At 39.8% G+C, this 22015-nt stretch overlaps 1 long non-coding RNA gene across 7 annotated transcripts in view; it reads right to left on the bottom strand.

Moving 5' to 3' along the window:
* Positions 1-1483: 1483 nt before the first annotated feature.
* The window catches only part of LOC112661397 (uncharacterized), a 48566-nt gene continuing 28034 nt past the window's right edge, over positions 1484-22015 (bottom strand). For 5 of the 7 annotated variants that reach the window (XR_003137641.3, XR_003137640.3, XR_003137639.3 and 2 more), the window contains one exon: positions 1484-3262. This is a non-coding gene — a long non-coding RNA (uncharacterized LOC112661397). Of the gene's footprint in view, positions 3263-13759; positions 15414-22015 lie in introns of those variants that run through there. The other 2 variants (XR_003137643.3, XR_003137644.3) reach the window with 2 other exon arrangements.

The following is a 22015-nucleotide window of genomic DNA, read 5'->3' as shown; positions in this document are numbered from 1 at the left end:
GGCTCCAGAAAGTCACCCCAGTCCCTGGAGCCCACAATATGGTTTTTATAAACTGCTGGGACTCTCTTCTTTCTTTTTTTTTCTTTTTCTTTTTCTTTTTCTTTTTCTTTCTTTTTCTTTTTCTTTTTTATTTTCTTTTTTTTCTATTCTTTCTTTTTTTTTTACCATTTCACCTTCTACAATACACTTTTTTTCTTAAGGAAATTAAACACAAAACACCTACTGTATATTTAATTTAAAGAGGGAAAAGACTCCAGAACCCCACTCCATGTTGAAATGTCATTAAGGAGGGTGACGCAAAGCCGAGAGGCCAGGAAATTGAGTCTTTAAGCTGCCACCCGCCCAACGCTGGGCGCAGGGCACCCCCGCACAGCACAGGGCCCCAGGGGAGCTGCCGCAGGCTGGATGCTGGAGATGCAGGGCCCGGCCCGGGGTGCGAGGGGCTGGGGAGCCGCTTACTCCAGCACAGGCAGGGCCCAGGCTGCTCCCCCGGGCCCGCCCAGGCCGGCCTGTGACTTCCAGGCCTGGGAGGTGGGCTCCAGCTGCTGCTTCACGACCGCCCCCTCTCTGCTCTCTCGCCATCCTTGACAGCAAGCACCCTGGGCTCCATGGAGGCGCCCCCAAGCCCCAGCTGCCCTGCCTCTGGCCCCTCTCTGCCCCTGCGGACTCGTGGCTGGAATTCTGTTCTGCTACGAAGTCTCTTACTGTTTCCTTGTCTGTAGGTGAACCAGCCACTCGGGTTGAGTGAGATTGTTCCTGGGACACTCAGCGTGGGGGGCGGGGGGCGCTGTGGGCAGCAGGGGCTTCCTCCTGAGGGGCTCACAGGCTCTTGGGGAGGCTCAGCACGTACTTTCTTTTCTTCCATGCCACACTTGCCTCTGTTCCTTACCCTGATTATATTTGCCACTCCCTCTCCTTCCAGAAGGATTGGATTTATCACCCCCATTTTGCAGGTACAAAAACTGAAGTCCCAGGGCCCCTGGGTGGCTCAGTGGTTGAGCATCTGCCTTTGACTCAGGGCAGGATCACGGGGTCCTGGGATCGAGTCCCACATCAGGCTCCCCGGAGGGAGCCGCTTCTCTGTCTGTCTGTCTCTGCCTCTCTCTTTCTGTGTCTTAAAACAGAATATATATATATATATATATATATATATCTTAAAACTAATAAATAATAAAATAAATAAAATCTTAATAAAGAGTAAATAATAAATAAATAAAATCTTAAAACAAAACTGAAGTCCCTGAGAGATTAACTAGCTTGAGGTTCTCAAGAACTCAGCCTCTCCATGGCGCTGCCTACCGTCACCTCTCCATGATTTTCAGACTAAGAATCTGGATCCGTGCCAACACCAGGTGGTACAGGCCCACTGACGAGTGTATGTCATACCTGAAGTGAGAGTCCATAACGCTACCCTGTGTTTGCATTGTTCCTGGGTCTCAGTAATGTGTTTTCATGGCAAAGGAGAGACTTTGGTTTTCATGCATAAAGAGTTTATTAAATTTTTCTCCACGTCCTGCCTTAAGGTGTACTGTAGTAGAGGTTAATGTGCACAGGTGTTTTGCTCGTCTTACAACTGTGAGGAGGAAGTAACTGATCCAGGCTCACACTGGGTGTTGGCTGTGGAGTTGGTGTCTGCTCCCTGCTTCTTGCTAGGCTTTGAGGGCATCAGGCTTGGGGGCGGAGGTGGCTTCTTCCAGAGAGGGCCGTACCCTCCTGGCTGCTCTTTATCCTTCACTAGCATTGCTGGGAAAACCCTGGCTCAGAATTAGCTGGATGGCTTGTTAAACCTCCAGACTCTGAACCAGACCCAGGGCTTTCTGTGTCAGGCCTTGCGGGTAGCTGGGAATCCCCACACTCCAGTGGTCCGGAGCACCCCCAGGAACACTGGCTTTCTCCAAGGAAGAAAGCTTATGCCGGTGTCTCTCATTGGCCACCTCCTTCCTCAAGGACCTCCACTCAGTCACTCAACAGTATTATTTAAACTCTGACTGTGGGCATAGTTGATGTAGAAAGAAAAGTAGTTTTCACCCCTATTGATCTCCAGAGGTCATTCCACAGATCTGGCTGGCTAAAACAGTGGTCCTGGTTTGGTCATGGAAGGTATGTTCCGGGGCCCGCCCTGGGCTGGGTGGGTGCCAATGGACATCGGGGAGCATGCTGAAAGCATGAGGGTCCTTGTCCAAGAGGAGCACAAATACTCTCACGAAGCTACCTGTGTTTAAGAAGCCACAACACAGCATAGAAGCCATGCTTTCATGGGGAGCTTTGGGGACACAACAGACTGAGAACCTCTGGCTGGAGCAGGGGGGCCTAACAAGAAAAATAACACTTCATTAGTTTTTCATTTATGAAGTGGTTGATCTGTACATTATTTTTTCTCAAAGGATTTTAGGTCATTTTTGGAAAGCATATGCAATTCAAAATATCGGATAACTAAAGGCAAAGCTAGATATATAATATAATATAATTAATATAATATAATATAATATAATATAATATAATTAATATAATATAATATATAATATATATAATTAATACAATATGTAATAGTAAGTCCAGGCCCATTGAGCATAAAGAAATAAATAAGTTAGGATGGGTGTGTGTGTGTTGCAGGAACAGGAGGGGGAGACGGTCCTGTCTCTGAGCTAACTCTTGTAGGTGCTCCATCTTGTGATTCCTATCTACTGGGCTTTAAGTCCATTGCAGAGTGAATATTCCAGACAACTTCCAGCTCTAAGCAGGACTTGGTTACTCAGGAGTAGGAGAGTCGCCCATCTACCTTCAAGACCAATGGCCATGGAGGGAATAATGAAAAAGTCCAACTAGTGAGGAAGAAGGTGTTAGCTCTCTAGCTTGTCCTGTCTCCCGCTTCCTCATCAAGATCCTCTGGCCACCTCTTTGGCCAAGCAAAGCTGTCCTTATTGTTTGTTTTAACCTACTGGTCATTGTCCACGAGCCTGGCCCTCAGTATCCTTTTCATAAGGATAACTTTAATTCCATAAATCTTCATAAGACACACTGTTTGGCAACCATTGCCTTAGAGTACCGGACAGTGCAGTTGGTGTGCATCCATTTAGAGGGTCACCCCAAGGTGTTCTGGAAGCTCAGGTGCCGCTGGACAGGGTTTCCAATTTCCCTTGATTTATGGTCATCTTTAGACAGAAGATCAAAGCACACTCTCCAAATCCACGTTAACTGCAGGGTTTTCTTGACACAGGTATCTCAAAGCAAAGGATGCCAGGCAATGAATCAGGAAGCAGAACTGAAAAATAAGCACACAGAGGAGCAAGGGAAGTGTGATTCTGATGGGAATAAGTTGAATTACAGTCTTAAAAGTCACTTAAAATAGTGCAGAAACGCTAAATGTGAAAAGCGTTGTTGGATTTAAAAAAATTATTTGGATTTTTTAAAGCAGTTTCAGGTTCACAGTGAATTTGAGGAGAAGATACAGAGGGTTTGCGTGTATCGCTGACCGCACACGTGCACAGCCTCTGCCAATACCAATATCTTGCACCAGAGGGGTACATTTTTACCATTGATGAACCTACAATGACACAGCTTTCACTCAGAGTCACTCTTGGTGATGTACATTCTATGGGTTTGGACACACGTGTATTGATATGTACTTACCATCATGGTATCACACTAAGGATTTTCAATGCCCTAAAAATCCTCTGTGTTCCACCTGTGCATCTTTCCCCCACCCCCAAGTCCTGGCAACCTCTGATGGCTTTTTTTTTTTCCTGTCTCCCTAGTTTTGCCTTTATCCAGAATGTAAGAAGTTAAAAATCACACAGTATGTAGCCTTTTCAGATTGACTTTTCTCACTTAGCAACATTCATTTAAGTTTCCTCCATGTCTTTTTATGGCTTGATACCTAATTTTTTTTAGCACCAAATAATATTCCACTGTCTGGCTGTATCACAGTTTATACGTGCATTCACCTGAAGGAAGATGACTTGGTTTCTTGCAAGTTTTGGCAATTATGAGCAAAGTGCTGGATATTTTTTTGAAATTATAGAGTCTCAGAATCAGTTTAGTGACGTTGTAGGGATTCACTGGTCATTTTGTACAATGGTGTGAGAAATAAGGAGCATGGTAAAATGCATCAAGCCTAATTCGGGCAGCTGGAAGCGGGGAAGTGAGGAGGGCCTGGCATACAGTGAAATATCATTATCTTGCCCCATCAGGACTTATTAATCACGTGGATCCCAGACTCTGTAGCACATGCCACGGCACGGAACCACCTTTAACTCTAACAGCCAGCATTTACTGTGCAGGGGTGGTTTTGCAAGGCAATAAGAATGTGTTTTTCTTCCACGTAATAGAGACCATGAGATCAGTGTTGAGGCCAGGATTTCTTGTGAATCCAGACAAGTAGACAAACTGTGGCCAGAATGATATGTTTATATTTAATATACTTTTTCTTTTTTTTTAAGACAAAACCACAGAGGATTAGTAAAAGAGCATGTTATTTATCTTACATTTCCTTGTATTTTTAAGAATAATTTAATTTTGATAAAAATCTCAAATTAAATGATATTTTCAAGATGGCTTCTTCTTTATTTATATGTCTAAGCAAAGGCCTTGACTGGAAGAAAGGTATTCTTGTAACCAGTCCTCTGGCCTCATCTTTCTAAATGGGTAGAGAACTAGGGTCTCCAAGAGATATGTTGCAGCTCAGAAATCAGAACTGTTAGAGCTAGAAAGAATCTCAGAAAATGAGTTGCATCAGGCTACAAAGGTGGATGAAAGCCAATCAGATAAAATTCTTTCCCCAAGTAGAAATCTCCTGACTCCAAATCAAGGTACTTTCTGTCATTCTGAGGCCTGTTCTATGGCAACACCAAGATGGAGTAGCCATTTTGTTTAATCAAATTCTCCTCTGAAGGGATGCTTAGCTGGGTCTGGGATGAGAGGCAAACTGAAGTGGGCTTCAGCCAGAACTAGTGTCACTTGAGTGACAGCTCTCAATGCTGAGGTGGGCTGGTGGACTGGGCTCTGAAAGATCTGAGAGATCATGGCTTTGCTCAGACTCTAGTATGTTGAATCCAAGTTTCCCTGGACAGATTTGGAAGCCCCTACAGCAGAAAACAAGCCTACTAATACCAGGTCACTTCTGGCCCCAAGGGGTCCACCTTTTGATCATACTTCCTCCACCTCAGAATGAATAAAAACAACTACCTCATTTGGTTGAACCTTTGGCTAAACTTTTTTCCAGCAATTCCTAGAGAAAGGAGACATGTTCTTTTGTCACATGAAAGGTAGGAGATGGCATACTAGACTTTAAATGAGAACTGTTTTGAGCATGAAAATTCTATCTCTATCTCTAGCCTTCATTTCCAAATGTTACCCCATAGGTTTCTGCCAAAAGAAAGATCACTGTTGTTCAAGGGACTTGAGAGTCTTGAAGGATGTCTCTGCACCCTCACCAAAGATGAGACTGATGTCGAATCACTTGGTTGATAACCATAAACCCATCAGTATATGACATAGTTGGACACTGAAAATCACAGGAAAGATGAACCTCTCTACAGGCAACACAGGATGGCCATGGCCCAAGCTTTGCCCAGCTTACATCATACATACCATCCTTTGTGGCCAGCCAACCATCCCTGGGCTCTCCAATGGTGTTTGTGCCAGCGATCATTATGACTTTATTACAGCCCCTTTCAGCAAGTCATGAATTTTTACAGCTAAATTACAAGTCTGTTTACGGTTAAGTGGCAGCAAGTACTTTTAAAGCAAGTACTGTAGATATTTTTATGACTGAGCTTGCACCATCAGAAACACACAAAGTATATAAGCAGGACCCATAATGCCAGTGAGACTTTTAGGGTTCAACTAAATGGAATAAATAAGGGGGCTTTGTATGTATCTGATGGAGGCAACTCCGCATCAGGCCAAGTCTTGGATTCCATTGCAAAACCAAGAGGTCTTTGTATACGCTAATGATAGATTGATCCCACAGTTTGGGGGATATAATTTGCTTTATTAACAATACTAAAATTAGGATAATTACATTGCAATTAAAAAAAATATTTGCTGTCGCATGATTCTACTTATATGAGATACATGGAATAGTCAAATTCAGAGACAGAAAGTAGGGTGGTGGTTGCCAGGGGTTGGGGGAAAGGGTGAAAGGGGAGTTATTGTTTAAAGGGTACAGAGTTTCTGTTTGGGAAGATAAAAATTCTAGAGATGGATGGTGGTGATGGTTGTACAGCAATGTGAATGCACTGGACAATACACTTAAAAATGCTTAAAATGATAGGCTTTATGTTCTCTATATTGTGCCACAATAAAATATTTTTTGGAAGCTGAAGACATGGGCTATTGTCTCCAGGTAGAGGATTGGAGTTTAGGAATCCCTTTCTTGAAGTACATATTTAACTTCATCTTCTATTCCTTGGTAACATCAATGTCTAGGGTTAATATAAGATTATTAAAACATTTTAGCTTTATCATTTCAACCAGTGGATGATGGTATTTTTATTTTATTTATTTTTATTTTACTTTTCAGTCTTTTGTCATCTTGATTACCAAAGATAATAAATAACCATATCTAAACTTGAACTTTAAAAATTTAAATTTATAAATTCTAAAGTTTATAAATACACAAATGTAATTAAAGCAGAGCCAAGCAATGTTAAATGACTGGTAGAGCTATCAGCACTTGAAAAGAAAAGGAATAAAAGTGGAATCATTGGATTGAAGCATTTATGATTTTATGTAATATATTTTTTCAGCAAGCCTTACACAAAAAGAAAAGGATAAAGACCAAAATATATATATAGAAGGACTATTTTAGCTATAAATAGAAATTATTTAAAATGTAAAAACTGGGGTGCCTGGATGGCTCAGTCAGTTAAGCATCTGCCTTGGGCTCGGGTCATGATCTCAGGACCTTGACATCAAGCCCTGCATGCAGCTCAGTGGGAAGCCTGCTTCTTCCTCTCTCTGCCTGCCACTTCCCCTACTTGTGTTCTCTCTCTGTCAAAGAAATAAATAAAATATTTAAGTAAATAAATAAATAAGTGTAAAAATCATGCAATATGAATTATATTGGACATGAATTTGAAAAATATCAAAATTTTAAGCATACATACATTATATATATTATATATATTATATTCAGTATATACTAATTTTAGTATACATATATTTTCTCCCCTGGACAGATTTGGAAGCCCCTACAGCAGAAAACAAGCCTACTAATACCAGGTCACTTCTGGCCCCAAGGAGTCCACCTTTTGATCATACTTCCTCCACCTCAGAATGAATAAAAACAACTACCTCCCAAATGTTGAAAATTAAACAGAAAGAACAGACATGTTCTTTAGTTCAAAAACTAAGGATATGGAAAAGATGAGCATCTTTCCTTATGCTAACTCAAACACTGATAACTGCAGTGTATAAATCTCCAATAAATTTCAGACTCAAAGGTATTTCCTTCCTTGACACCTCCATTTTAGTGATTCATTGCCATTCTGAAAGTAACATCCTCCAAATTGAACTCTTGATCTCTACCCTGCAAACCTATTCCTCTGCCAGTCTCCAAAATCTTTTCAATGAGGCACTTTAACCCATTTGTGGTAGGCCAAATAATGGCCTCCCAAAGGTGTCCACATCCTTATCCCTAGAACCTGTGAATACCTCACCAGACGTGGCAGAAAGGAGATTGGGGATATTTCCTGGGCATATGAGAAAAGACCATATGAAGTAGAAGAGGGTAATGATACATGGAGAACAGAGGAGGAAATAGATAGGGTTAAATGAAGGGTGAAGAACAAGAGACAGAGACAGGCAAGAAAAACAAGGAGAAGGAAGTGATTGAACATCTGAACTAGACTTCTTAGCTATATAACCTGATGCATTCTTATTTTGTTATGAGAGTTTGAAATGGACTTCTAAAAAACTCTAAAAACAGTCAGGCACGAAATTAGTGCTTGGATATGAGGAGTGTAGAGTCATAGACTGATTGGAAATATTAACGTGAGTGACAATTATACCATATTCAGGTAAGAACTATTATTCTTTTGTATATTATGGTCCAATGTCAGAAAAATGGTCATCTATTTCATCTTAGGACTCAGTTGGATATTTAAATAATGTGGTTTGTTGGCTACTTCTCTGGCTTTCAGAAAGAAAAAGATATGTTTTGGTCTAATTTTGCTCATCTGAAAGCAAAAATGAGACTTTAAGTTCCTTGAATGGATCCTTTCTGCCATGATTTGCCATCTATGAACAGCTATACAATTTCTAAATAAAATAATAAAAAGCCTACTATGTTCTAAAAATAAAGCTCAGCATGACTGAGGGAAACAAAAGAGAACAGAGATAAGTTTTAGATTTGTATCAGTTAGCTTTTTGTTTTGTTCTCTTTTTTCCCCCCCGGCTTTAAGATATAATTGACATATAGCCATTGTGTAAGTTTAAGATATGCAACATGTTGATTTGATAAATACATATATAGCAAAGTGATTACCACAATAGAGTTAACACATCTATCACCTTGTGTAATTACAATTTTTTTTAATGTACCTGTTGGCCATCTGTATGTCTTCTTTGAGAAAATGTCTATTCAAGTCTTTTGCTAATTTTTTTAATCAAGTGGTTTATATTTTTACAGTTAAGCTGTAGAAGTTCTTTATATATTCTAGGTATCAATCCTTTATCAGAATGTCATTTGCAAATAACATGGGTTACTTTCTCACTCTATTGACAGTGTCCTTTGGTACACAAGTTTTTAATTTTGATGAAGTCCAGTTTATCTTTTTTTTTTTTTTTGGTGTCATACCTAAGAAATTATTGCCAACTTTCACATTGTGAACCTTTCCCCCTGTGTTTTCTTTTAACAGTTTTATGTTTTTAGCCCTTACGTTGAAGTTTCTGTGTAATCTGTTCTTAATGTGATCAACAAGTAGGGTATAACTTCTGGAAAGGTTTAAAAATTAATGAGACATAGTGGACCGGATTGATGAAAATGAACATTTTTGGAAGACTTCTTTGGAATGCTTGCTACTCAACTCTCTTCATTTTCAAGCCTTTTAATCATTTAGTTTCGCTTTCAGAAGATTCTCAGGTCATGTCCATACTAAATCCTTTCAGCCAACCCATCTAAGCATTACTCTATGAAATGCTGTTGTTATTTTGTGTAGGAGACAAGAAATTGATTAAATTCTCACTACCAATAACCTCTGCAGGCTTGAAGGAAAAATATGTTTGCTGAGAGAATGCACTTTAAGAAATGCCTTCTGGATGAGAGAGCTGGAGTTACATGGAGCCTGGCAATCTGAATGAAAAAAAAAATTTAGTCCATCAGCAGGATCAAGTTTCTCGGCTCCTGTGGGAGCAAAAAGCCGATTGACCAGTACATGAGGCCAAGGCAGTGAACTTTTTGATTGGTTAGCACCTTGAGAGTATCTATAGATTATGCCTTTTATGAAATACAGATATTAAAGAAACGGCTTAATGTAACTATCTAGATCTCTGTGTCATTTATGCTTATCTGAATCTATGTGTCATTTATGCTTCACTGGTTATATTTCTCTACATTTTTAAATTTATTTCAATGCTTTCTTCAAAACTCATATTCCATAAATGGGAAAAATCCTCTCCTATATTGCTCACGAATGATAACCCATAGGTATCAACTACATTAGAAACACTGGGGAAGCTTATTTCAGAGTGTAGAGCCTGGTTCCTGCCCTGGAATTATAGCATAGAATTTTGGTAAATAGTGTTCAAGAATTTAAGGTAATTCTGACATCGTGTTCAATTTGAGAACCAGACTCAAATTGCCAGACTATCTATCACTCACCTGATCTGGTTAAAAATAAATCACATTGCCTGTAGGATATTAGCAGGGGGTCTAGATCTGAATTTCTCCACACATCTCCCAAAAACATGCAAGTTAAAAAAAGTATATAAATAAAATCATCCATAATCCACACTTAATAGTATACTGTGAAACCGAGATTACTACAGATTTTAATTTGTGCATAAGAGGGAAAGAAGCACCCCAAACTAGAAGAACTGGCTCCAGAGCCAACACTAGCATTGGGAGTTAAGTGGATGCTACACAGGCAAAAGGGGAAGGGCAGTGACAGCTAGTGTTGGTGGCTGTGTTCCTGTGGCATCTGTAACAAATTACCACAATCTAGGTGGCTCAAAGCAACATAAATTTGTTCTCTCACAATTTTGGAGCTAGAAGTCTACAATTTTGTTTCTGGAACCTCCAAGGGAGAATCTGTTCCATGTCACTCTCTTGACTCTTCTGGTGTTTGCAGCAATCTTTAGCATTCCATGGCTTGTAGCTTCATCATTCCAACCTCTGGCTCCACCGTCACATGGTTGGTCTTTATCTCCATGTGTTTTCACGACCTGCTTCTTTCTGTGTGTATCTATGTCTCCCTTCTCCAGATCTCCCTCTCCTTATAAGGATAGCAGTCCACTGCACTTAGGGCACACTCTAATCCAGCATGATCCCATCTTAACTTGATTACATCTGCAAAGATCCTATTTCTAAGTATGACCCCAGTGACAGGATATAGATGGATGTGAATTTGGAGGAGACACTCTTCAACCAGATACAGTTTACATGGATACAGAACACCCAGAAAGGGGGCATCCACCCAGAGTGAGGAAATACTGAGACTAGGTGTGAGACTAATACTAAGTCTGAGATCTGGTAAGTGAAACTACTGGCAATTGAAGAATTTAATGAAGGAAGATGGTTTAAGAACTGGAGGTGGCAGACATAGCCACCTTAGGAAAGCCCCACTCCCAGAAGAGATGGACAATTTGGGAGAGGAAGTAGCCTTTGGAGATTTAGTAGTAAAAAGGTGAAAAGTAAGGGCATTACAGAAAGAAAAGTGAGCCACCAAGTCAGCACAGTAACCCCTCTTGTACCTCCAAAATTCCACCTATTGAAGAAACTACACTTTCACACTATCATCCCAGGAGGGGCCTCTTGAATTCAGGAAACTAACAAGCCATTCCTGCCTGCAAAGGATCTATTATTGCTGATGTAGGAAATATGGACATTTCAAAACAAATAGAAAATGACAGGCAACACAAGAACACAGTTACTGTAAGAAGTAAACCTAAAAGGAAATACAACATTTCAGCTCATGAGGAATTATTTTTTACCCCAAAATAAAATCACAAAGCATAAGGACACCTTAATATCCCAACCTAAATTAAGCATCTGTAAATGGGCATTTGTAGATATGAAGAAATCCTTGAAACAGAAATTCAAAAACTCAGAACAAAAAGGAACAAAAATCAGGAGCATGGGAAATGCAAAGAAACTCAGCTCAGGAAAGAAATTTAAGAAAAAAGATAATATCAAGCAAAAAAATGAAATTTCAAGGCAACTCGGAGAGAATAGATTTGACGAAAAATATAATAAGGGGCATCAGAGGAAGGGACAGAACCATGGGAATGAAAACACAATCTTAAAAAGTAAATAAAAAAAATAAAAAAAATAAAAAGTAAATAAAAGAATCAGAGACACATGACAAATACAGAAGACCTATAAAGAAGAGTTAGCATTACATGGTTGAAGTCCCTGGAGGAGAAAAACTAAACAGTGTGTGAAAATTAAAGAGAAGGACTCCTGGGTGGCTCAGTGGTTAAGCGTCTGCCTTCGGCTCAGGGCGTGATTCTGGGGTTCTGGGATCGAGTCCCACATCGGGCTCCCTGCATGGAGCCTGCTTCTTCCTCTGCCTGTGTCTCTGCGTCTCTCTCTCTTTGTGTCTCTCATGAATAAATACACAAAATCTTTAAAAAAAAAAGAATTAAAGAGAAAATAATAATTCCAGGAAATGTTCCCAAGATAAAGGCCCGAATCCATGGGTTGGAACGGCCTACCATATATCTGAGAAATTACGGACTAGTCAACTGTGAGACATATACCAGTAAAACTATTATACCATAAAAGTAAATTTAGAAGTCCTCTGGGCCTTAAGGCAACTTGCAACTTAAAAAAAAATGTATTTTATATCAAACTTCTCAATAATAAACAAGATCATAGTGGTGAACATTTTCAAGAAATTCAAGAATGTGATCCAAGGATTATGCCCAGCCACGCTATCCTCCACCAGCATTGAACATGCACAACTCAGGCCCTCCTGTACTCTGAGCCCTTCCTGAGGGCTGCCCAAAGAGATAAGTATCATCTAAATCAGAGTGTCCTGGAGAGACTTTGGTAGAAGGACAAGCTGTGAGCCTTGGATAGATTTAGTTGTACTTCTAAGTCTAAAATTAATGTAGAGACAAGGAAAGAAAAATAGCGTAATTTTTATTACTCTGACAAAGTATAACAACACATCTAAAAAACTGGAAGGAGAGAAAGAGGAGAGAATAGAATAAGCACATGGATTGCTGCCCCAGAAATAGATGGGAATCAAATTTTAAAATTGTCATATAATTTAGAATTGACTAACCAAGTCACAAAATATTACCAGACAGAAAGCTAGCCCTTCAAGCATTAATGGTTTCATAGAGACTCAAGATGGCTTTCTTTTTCCATCATGAAGGTGCTGTTGCCAGGAGCCATGGGCTTACCTGGCTGTTCCTTTGCTCTTATGATAGGATGGGCTTGAGTTTAGGGTAGAAAACTGGAAGTAAAGATCTATCCTCAGGAGAAATATCTGTGCTAAGTAGGAGTGTGGGGCAGGGGTGGGGGTGGGGGTCTGTGAGGATCCGTGTATGTATAGACTTGTGAGAGCGGGGACTGCTTTCTGATTCATGATCACTAGCTTTTCTGGCTCCCGTAACGCCTCCTGAACACACTTAGGATTAAACACCGTCTCCGCTCAGAAGTGCAGTGTCTGCATCCTGACTTAGCCTACCTACTGTTGCGTGATGCACTGCATTCCCAGACAGAAATCGACCTCACCATAAGGGGTGGTGCTTAATCTAGCTTGTACCTCCCTGGGCTCTTAATTCCTCATTCTAATTGTTAGGGTCCATGAAGAACAGGTGTAATAATACTAGTGTAATACAGCCAACACTTATTAAGCGATCATTCTATGTCAGGCGTTATGCTCGTAAAGCAGCGCCTAAATGTAGTGAACATGTAGCTCTTATTATTTTTATATGTGTTGCCTCATCTAATGCTCGCAAAAGACCCTATGAAGTAGGCGTTATTGCTTTTCCCATTTCACAGCTGAAAAAACTGAAACTGAGGTGAAGCCTGTATTACACTGCCCAATGTCACATGGCTGGTAGGTCGCTGAGAGAACTGGAATCCAGATTTGATTCATATCACAGCCCAGTCACTTCACCACCGTGTTATTTCTGGACGGGATCTCTGACTGCAAAGTGTGTAGACATGAGGGGAGTGTGTTGACAATGCCTGCGACGTACTGCAGTTTACAGCTGTAATCTAAGATAAAAGTCTGACATCATCCTCACCAAAACTAAAATGGTAAAACAAGAAAAGTTTAATTATTTATCTTATGAGGGAGGGTCAATCCTTATTTTTTAGTTCCTAACTCTAGTAAATATCTAGTGTCATTACTTTGTATTTTCAAAATGTTCAAAAGAAACTTTTTTTAATGAGATATGTACACAAATCAGTAAGAAAAAAACTCACACATGACCAACTAGAAAAATGGGAAAGGCATCACTGCAAAGTCACTTAACACCCAAGTATCAAAGAAAATAAATCAAAGCATTAATGAAATAGCACTTTATTCTATCAAATTGGAATCAGTTCTTAAATAAATACTGCATAATGTTGGACACAGTACGAGGAAAGAAAGCCATCGCTAGAACTAACCTGGAGAGCATTTTGCCCATTTGTATCAAAATCTGCTTTCTTTTGAAACAGCATTTTTTTCTTCCTCTAGAAATTTCTAATACAACATAATTTAGGAAATATTAAAAAGATATTTAGCTGTAGAATATACAGCTACCGGAATTTTCATTGTAATGTCTCATAAGGGAATTGGCTCAGTTAATTGTAGAAGACACCTACAATTAAATATCAAGTAGCTGTTAAAACAAAGCAGACTATTTGTAGCTTTAGACAGCCACAGTGAATTATTAAATATAGAAGAATTTACAACATAATAGGGACCTTAATGAGTTGTACATTAGATGTGTATTTTTCTGCATACAAGTTATATTTACATTTTTAAAATTAATATGGATCCTACGGTGCCATTTTTGAAGAACATGCAAGGATACGTGATACACCGAAGAAAATCTTTAGAATGGAATACCTTAAAATGCCCCAAGACTAGCTCTGGGTGGTCACTTTTGGTTTTCTTTTCTTTATTCTCATTTCTTTTTCTGAAATGTACATAGACTGCAAGCGCTGCAATAAAATTTTATTAAGTAAAAGAGCACAGCCTCGATCATCTGTTGTGGCAGAAATACAGCCCCAGCCATTTCCAAAATCAACATTTCCTGCTCAGGTCACCTGGGCCAGCGCTCCTCCAAGGCGGGCGGAGGTCTGGAAAGCAGTAGATCACTTGGGAACAGCACTATGGACACTGGTCTGGTTTCCGAGTGTGACTTGTACAGCGTGTGCCTCCACCTGCCTCTTTGACTTACTACCCTGCAGAGTGGCTGCATGTCATCCAGGTTCACTCAGCTCCTGCTCATGGGCTGTGGGCCAGTGCTCTCTTGCTGAGTGTTGGTTTATTTTATGACAGTCAGAGCTGGTCGCTGAGGGGCGTGCTGCTGTCTTCCTTGGACATCACAGGGAGGAAAGTGTGAGAGGGAAATCTATCCTTAAATAGTTCTTTGCTCATGGTTGCCTTGGCTTGGCTTTTCTTCCTGGAGACCTTCATCTGGAATTCTGTTTTCTCATTAGTACCTGCTTCCAGATATTTCATGAGAGATTTCAACGCGGCCACTTCTCTGGTTTTTCTGGCACCTTCCAGACAGGCTGGCTCCAAGGTTAGGAGGTAGTCTGGACTCATCCAGTGGCTTTATCATGATGGTTTTCAGAAGACTAAATTCATTTGTATGAAATTACTACAGAGTGGAGGCTTTTAGAGCCAGCGTGTCTGAGTCTAAAAACAGCAACTTGGTTAGATAGGGGTCCACCCAGGGGCATCTTGCAGGGATGTGCTCACATTACCAGCCAACTCCTTGAGTTGGGGTTCGGCGAGTGAACTCACTTTTCATTTTCCTTGTTACAAGCTGGTGACAAGGGGAAGTGCCTCCAGAGTTGGTAAATCTCAATCCAATCCAGGTGCTCCTGCATAATAAATTGGATGGGGGTGGGATTTGTTCTATTTTCTTTTGTTTGCTTTGAGGTGTTTTTTTCATGTTCAACATGAAAAGTACTTTTCCAAGTCCTTTTGCCCTCAAGGGAAAATTCTGTGAAGGGCCCATTGAGCAGATGAAGCATCTGAAACATGAAGTGATCTTAAGAAATGTGTATCAAGCTGTAGAAAGATGATTAAGACCAAAGATGATGGATGTTAGCTCAAAATATGATAAAGGTGGCAAAATGCCTACCTAGTCTGAGAAAATTAACATTTAATGGAGAAGAGCAAGAATTATAAACTTAAGTTGATGCTTGCTATCTGTAGAAAATAGTTAACATATCATGTGCTGGGTTTAAGAGACATTGAGATGCCTGTCTACAGATACCTACAAGAATATGGACCATTGCGGGGGGGGGCACCTGAGTGGCTCAGTTGGTTAAGCATCTGATTTTGGCTCAGGTCATGATCTCAGGGTCCTGATATCTAGACCTGTGTCCAGCTCCTCACTCAGCCAGCGGAGGGCCCAGGGGTTTGCTGGAGTGTGTGTTTGCTTGTCCCTCTGCCTTTCCTCCTGCTCATTCTCAGGAAAAAAAAAAAAAAAAAAGATAAAATAAATAAATAAATAAATAAATAAATAAATAAATAAATAAATAAATTCTTTAAAAAAAAGAATATGGACCATTTTTATAATGAGATATAAACTTGACAGTTGATCTGTACTTGCAGTGTGGCTGGAGAGCAAACCTAGAGGGTATATAATGACATTTAGAAGTGATGAGAAGTGAGGATGGCTGTGTGCCTAAAACCAACCACGGGTTTTATTGCCCTATCTAAATAAAGCCATTGTTTTGGTGAATTTGGCAAATACAGTCAGCCTTTCCTGCATCTGGCTTCTTATTTCACTCATCTGCTTTGCCACCTATTCATTGGTACTAATATTTATGGTGATCCCATACTTCCTTTCTTGGAGAGCAGAAACCATACTTTATCTATGTCCAAATACCTATAGTTCATGGCACATGATAGATGCCAGCCACACTTACTAATTCGGCATTTATTTTATGATTAGCTTTTACATACAGAAATTATGACAGGCCCTGGGAAAAGTCAAAATGGCTTTACAGAGACTTTTGTAGCGTTTTGTTTGTTTGTTTTATTAAACAGACCATGCTGATACTGGATTGTGATTTAAGGAAAGAAGAAGGAGGAGATTCTGATAATAGAATACTAAAAATAAGATTAAGTCTGGGCTTTATTAATATACATTATTCTGCTCCTCCCCTTGCCAACCTCTTCCCTGGGACCATGGCCAGCAGGCATTACTTTCTATTCTTCCTAAACACTTCCCCCAAAGTAGCCACTGGCAACTCTTTTGCCACAGAATATTACTTAGGGGTGGGGAAAGGCCTGGAGACCAGGGAAGATAAACAACAGACCAAACAAAACAATGTAAATGAGCAAACAAACAATACAGCCAACCAAAACCTTTAATGAGGTCTTAGGCTATTTAGACTTTATGACTGCTTTTTTTGAATATAATCTTCTGAGTGCCATTGACACTGAAAGTCAGTGACATTATTTTACAATCTATTTGTGAGCAGCTACGAAAACAGTTGCATAGTGGTAGTTAACACTTTGAGTCCTTTAATTACCAATAAAACATGTTCAATACAAGAAGCTATTAATAATAGTAATTAGTAAACAGTAAATATTAGCTGAACCCATGTTTTTCTGGAAGACAGTAAACAAAAGGAAAGCAAGTTCACCAGAATCAAGCAATTTTGGCCCTAGCACCATCTACTTTGTTCCTCCTTCATTTCCTTCTTTATTCATCTTTCATTTAACAAAGATTCACTGAAGCACAAAAATGTGACAGACACTAGGCCGACATCACAGTGTGAACAAAACAATCAAGTTTCTAGCTTTCTTTGCAGGTTAACTGTGGTAGGGCTGCTGATGAGTAGCACTGTCTGCTGAGCAGTAAAGGACATGACCAAGAATTACCCCGGTAAGCTGAATAGCTGAATCCACTTCTTTTTCTACAATACAAATTTTGGTATAAAGCAATGTCTTTCAATCTGGGGACTGTTGACTTTTACAGCTGGTTAATTTCTCATAGGGGACTGTCCTGCACATGGTAGGATGTTTAGCAGCATCCCTGGCCTCCACTAACTAGATGCCCGTGACACCACCCAGTTATGATAACCAAACATGTCTCCAGACATTCCCAAAGGTCAAAAAAATTATGTTTGGTTAAGAACCACCAGTATGAAGGAAATATGAAAAGGTTTCTTGGTGTTGTTTCTCACATCCCTATGTTCCAGGATGGCCACTGGAGGAATTATATTATGACTCATGCAGGAAGGAGGGTGTGGGTGTATGTGTGCATGTACACACAGGTGCCAGCTAATTATATATGCAGATAGATGGAATTGTCGACAACTTAAATTTAAGGTCTATTGGTGTTTTGTCCTAAACACCCTTCCCCAAGGTCTTGCATTTCAAGAAACAATATTGGCTTTTATTTGACATATTTACAGCAGTGGAATTTATTGAGGAATAAAGAATGCATCAGTTAAATTTACTGTGACAGCTTGCTTTCCTTTTCTTTAATACTTAGACCATATACATCATCCTACAAGTGTCTTAATTCAATGTGTACAATAGCTATTTTTTCTATTAGTTTTAGATTGGCCAAATTTATGATACATTAGGCTTATATTTTATATATTATTGGTAAATTCCTGCCCATTTTATGGCACTAGGATCATAATTTTACTAATTCAAATGATTCTGAAGGTTTATGGTTGTTGTATCTTGCTTGTATGACACATTGTTGGTTATATCAATGATTTATTTGCTGCTGAGTCCTTGGTCAGGAACACAACCCCCAATTATCCAACCAATTATAATATTGTTCCGTGGGAAAACCTCAACAGCTGAAACTGTTGAATAACTGCAATCAAACAGAGCAGCTTAATATCTGATAAACTGAAGCTAAACTTTTGTTTTGGTTGACAATCGCCCGCGCTCACAAGGCGACAACTAAGTAACTCCATCCATCATGGGTTTATGTTGTGCAGTTTCCCATGCTAGATGGGGCTACGCTTGCAGTTTTGTTTTTGTTTTTTTTTTTTTTTTACTGTCAAGATGGCCATTTGATAATAACTGTTCTGAACAATTTCCAAATAAAAAATAATTGCTTTGTTACTACATGATACAGTAATCTGGGTTCTAAAAAACTATGCATTCGGGCAATTAAGCACATCCAAAAAAAGCTGACTTCACCATACCGCAGTGTGGAATTCACTGTTTAGTTTTCCCAGCGGAATACTACTTTGCTTGATTCAGTTAACTCATACTCTCTCAATGTTTAATAATGCTGTTTAGATACTTAACACACCAGTCAGTGAACACAACCCTCATTGGCTCTAGTCTAGCTGACCCCTCTAACTGAGTCTATCTTTAAAGAACACCTGACCAAGGGTGGGGTGGAGGAAATGGAGAAATTACCATCCACTATGAGGCCTCATGCACATTGATTTAATACCACACCCTGGGACAGAAGTGTTAGAGTGGAGAAAGGCATCTCTTAGAAGTGAGAACATCACACCATCCCCCAAATCTCTATTCGCCCACCCAAGGTAAACACAAGTTCTAAATAAAAATAATGTCCTTGCTGTGTAAATGCAACTTCAAGATAATTTCCCTTGTTCTGTATTCTTGCATTGAGAGAGAAATTCTGTGTTTAGAAATAAATTCTGGAGCATCCATGGCAAAAATGTCTTAATAAGCTGTTGCCAAAATAATGTCGGGTGACAATCTCAAAGCTCAGTAGCTTACAAAACAACCATTTGTGTTCTTTTACAGTTATGCATGATGCCTGCAGCTCATCTAGAATGGACTCATCCAGGTGGCTTTGCTCAAGGTTGTGGATTGGATTCAGATCTGCTGTATATGTGTCCATTCTAGAACCCAGGCTGATGGCGCAGCTCTACCTACAGTAGGCTCTTCTTTATGGCAGATTACCAAAGCACAAGAGCCAAGTCAAAACGCACAGACTCATGTAAGGTCACTTCATGTCATGTCCACTAATATTCCATCAGCTATAGAAAATCATATGGCTAAACTGAGCATCAGTGGGTCTGGAAGACAAACTTCCCCCACACAGGAAAGGAGAAGAAATAAATATTTGCTTAATAATAATCCAAACTATTACATAAAATACAGCATTTGAAAAAGAGACTAAAAGAGCTGTTCAGTAGAGATTTTTTTTTTTTCAGTATTGTTGTTATTGCTTATGCTTGAGTTTACTCGGGCAACATTGCTTTTCCTACACACCCATTTTTGTCTAAGGATTTTCACTTTCAGTTGTGAATGTCTGGGTGGGGTTCCACCATTCTCCCACAAGTGGAGTACACCACCCAAAGAGCAAATTGCCTCCCCTTTGCAACAGTAATTAATGTATTTCGGACAAGGCTGCTACCTACTGGGGCAAGGACTCTCACTTTGTTTTTTAAAGTCACATGCAAAATAAGGTCTGCTTCTGGACTCTTAAGTTTTGTGAGTCAATTAGTATGTATACTTGATACCTCATATTTAGGAAATCAAGCACATAGGATCTTGACTTACACATAAATCATTACCAGGAGTGTATATAGTAGTTGACCCTAAATTATGAAAATGCTAAGCTAAGGGAGTAGAGTGGAAGGCATTGAGAACTATTTACAGCTTAGAAGTTGGTGAGTCAAGTTTGGTGTAGCCATGTCCCAAACTACTGTATCTTAGACCTTACACCATATGCCTGCAAATGCCACTGCATTAGGGAATTTGGTAGGAGAAATTTACTATATTGGAACACGTGAATCACATTTTTGTGGACCTTTTAAAACAGATAATAAAGGTCCCAGCAGAATTAAACAAGCATAGGTCAAAGCTGGCACATCTGAAATCAGAGGAAGAAAAGTACAATTCTGTTGAAAGTTGCCCTTTTGCATGAAACCTGTAGAATAAGAAAGCTGAGAATTAGGTGATCCGGATATTTGCAGGGTTAGAAAGGCTTATTCTTTACCAATCAAAGGCTAATTAATGCAAACCAAACCAGGAAAGTAGGGACCATATCAGAAGATATTAGAATATGGGGCAAACTTATTTTCATATCATTGCCAAGCATTTCCTGTTATGTTTCCTATAAGACAGAGAGAATGATCACCCACATGTGGCACACATGGCCGCTGCCCAAGAGCCAGATGAGTTTTCTTACCTCAACCATTGTTTCATATTGCTCTGGGGCAGTGCAAAGATGGTCACTAAAGAAGGATTTCAGGGATGTAGAAAGTACCTATCCTATGACTGAGAAACAGAAATTATTTCTGTTGGAGAGAGGTTAGTCAGATGGTGATTGCAAGTAGAAGTGGGAAATCTCTAGCCATGAGCTGGAGAGAGGAGAATGAAATTGGTGGGAAAAAAAGTCTTTACCACATACTCCATCCCCTGAAATCTTTAGTGAGAAAGGGGGGAAAATATGGAAATTCTAATAACCTATTAAAGCAAAAAAGGCTATGCTTATATGAGGAGACCAAATTAGCATGAAGATAATTTACTTGTTTTAGAGACATTTTCACTTATCATGCTCTATAACTATTCTGCAGGGTGAACTGCATAGCACCCACTGAATGAGACCAGAATCCTTGATGGGGATGATTGGAATAAAAAGATGGAGCAAAAATGAAGAAAAGAGAGAATGAACTCCATGATGTCCATCCTGGCTTCAAAAATCTTTGTTTATGCCTGAAATTTCATTCTTCGTAATTCTTTCCTTGGTATTAAACTACTGAAGTAGCTGGAGTCCCTTAGAGTCTAAATTTCACAAAGAGAGGTAATGCTTAAATTCTTCTGCTATTGTTTGATTCCAAGGTTTGTCATTGGCCTGTGGGAAATGATCTGGTGCCTGGGGGAACTCTGAACAACGACAAAAAAAGTCCCCCAAAAAATGGAGCTGTGAGAAAGGTTATCCTAAACACTCTGATTTACTTCATAGGAATGGAGAGCCACCCACTTTAACTGTTGGGGTTTTCCAGAGTTTTGTCTTTCTTCGCTCCTCATTCCTGAATGAGCTCATTGAATCACATACGTTTACCCACCTTTTAGGTATAGATGACTCACACACTTATTTCTGTAACTATGACCTCTCTTCAAGCTCCATACTCATATGCCCACCCAACACCTACCAGACATCTCCACCTACATGCCCCATAGCCACTTCCAACTCAACCCCCCTAACACTCTTATTTCTCTCAAAGTAAGTTTCCTCCTGCATCTTCCATGTTATTTGTTGGTGTGGTTGCCAACTGAGTCACACCAGTCAGAGACACCTGGAAGTTAATTGTGAATCTCTGTCTCCTCCATTTTCCATTAAGTCACTCAGGAAGTCCTACAGTTTTTACCTCACAAATAACCCCATCCTTAGCATTTTTAATTCAATTTTTATGATCTCTTAGCCTTAAGTATTTTAATAACTGATTGACACATTTTATTAGAATTTTCTCCTTCTATACCACCCATTCCCCCAAATTCATTTTCCAGAGTGTTGCTAGAAGGTTCTTCACTCCCTTGTGCAAAACTTTTCAGTGACTCCCTGTTGTGTAACTCACAAAGTCCTACACCTGTGGAGGCATTCAGGCCCTCCACAACCTGGCTTCCCCTGGTTCTCTGAGCTCATCTCCCATAGCTTTTCTATCGGTCCCTCTGCACTTTTTGTTCTAGCATCACCTCAATTC

Source organism: Canis lupus, chromosome 18, assembly GCF_003254725.2.
Source record: "Canis lupus dingo isolate Sandy chromosome 18, ASM325472v2, whole genome shotgun sequence".
Classification (NCBI taxonomy): Eukaryota; Metazoa; Chordata; class Mammalia; order Carnivora; family Canidae; genus Canis; species Canis lupus.
Note: the sequence above shows the minus strand (reverse complement) of the source record. Positions and strands in the feature narration are given on the sequence as shown.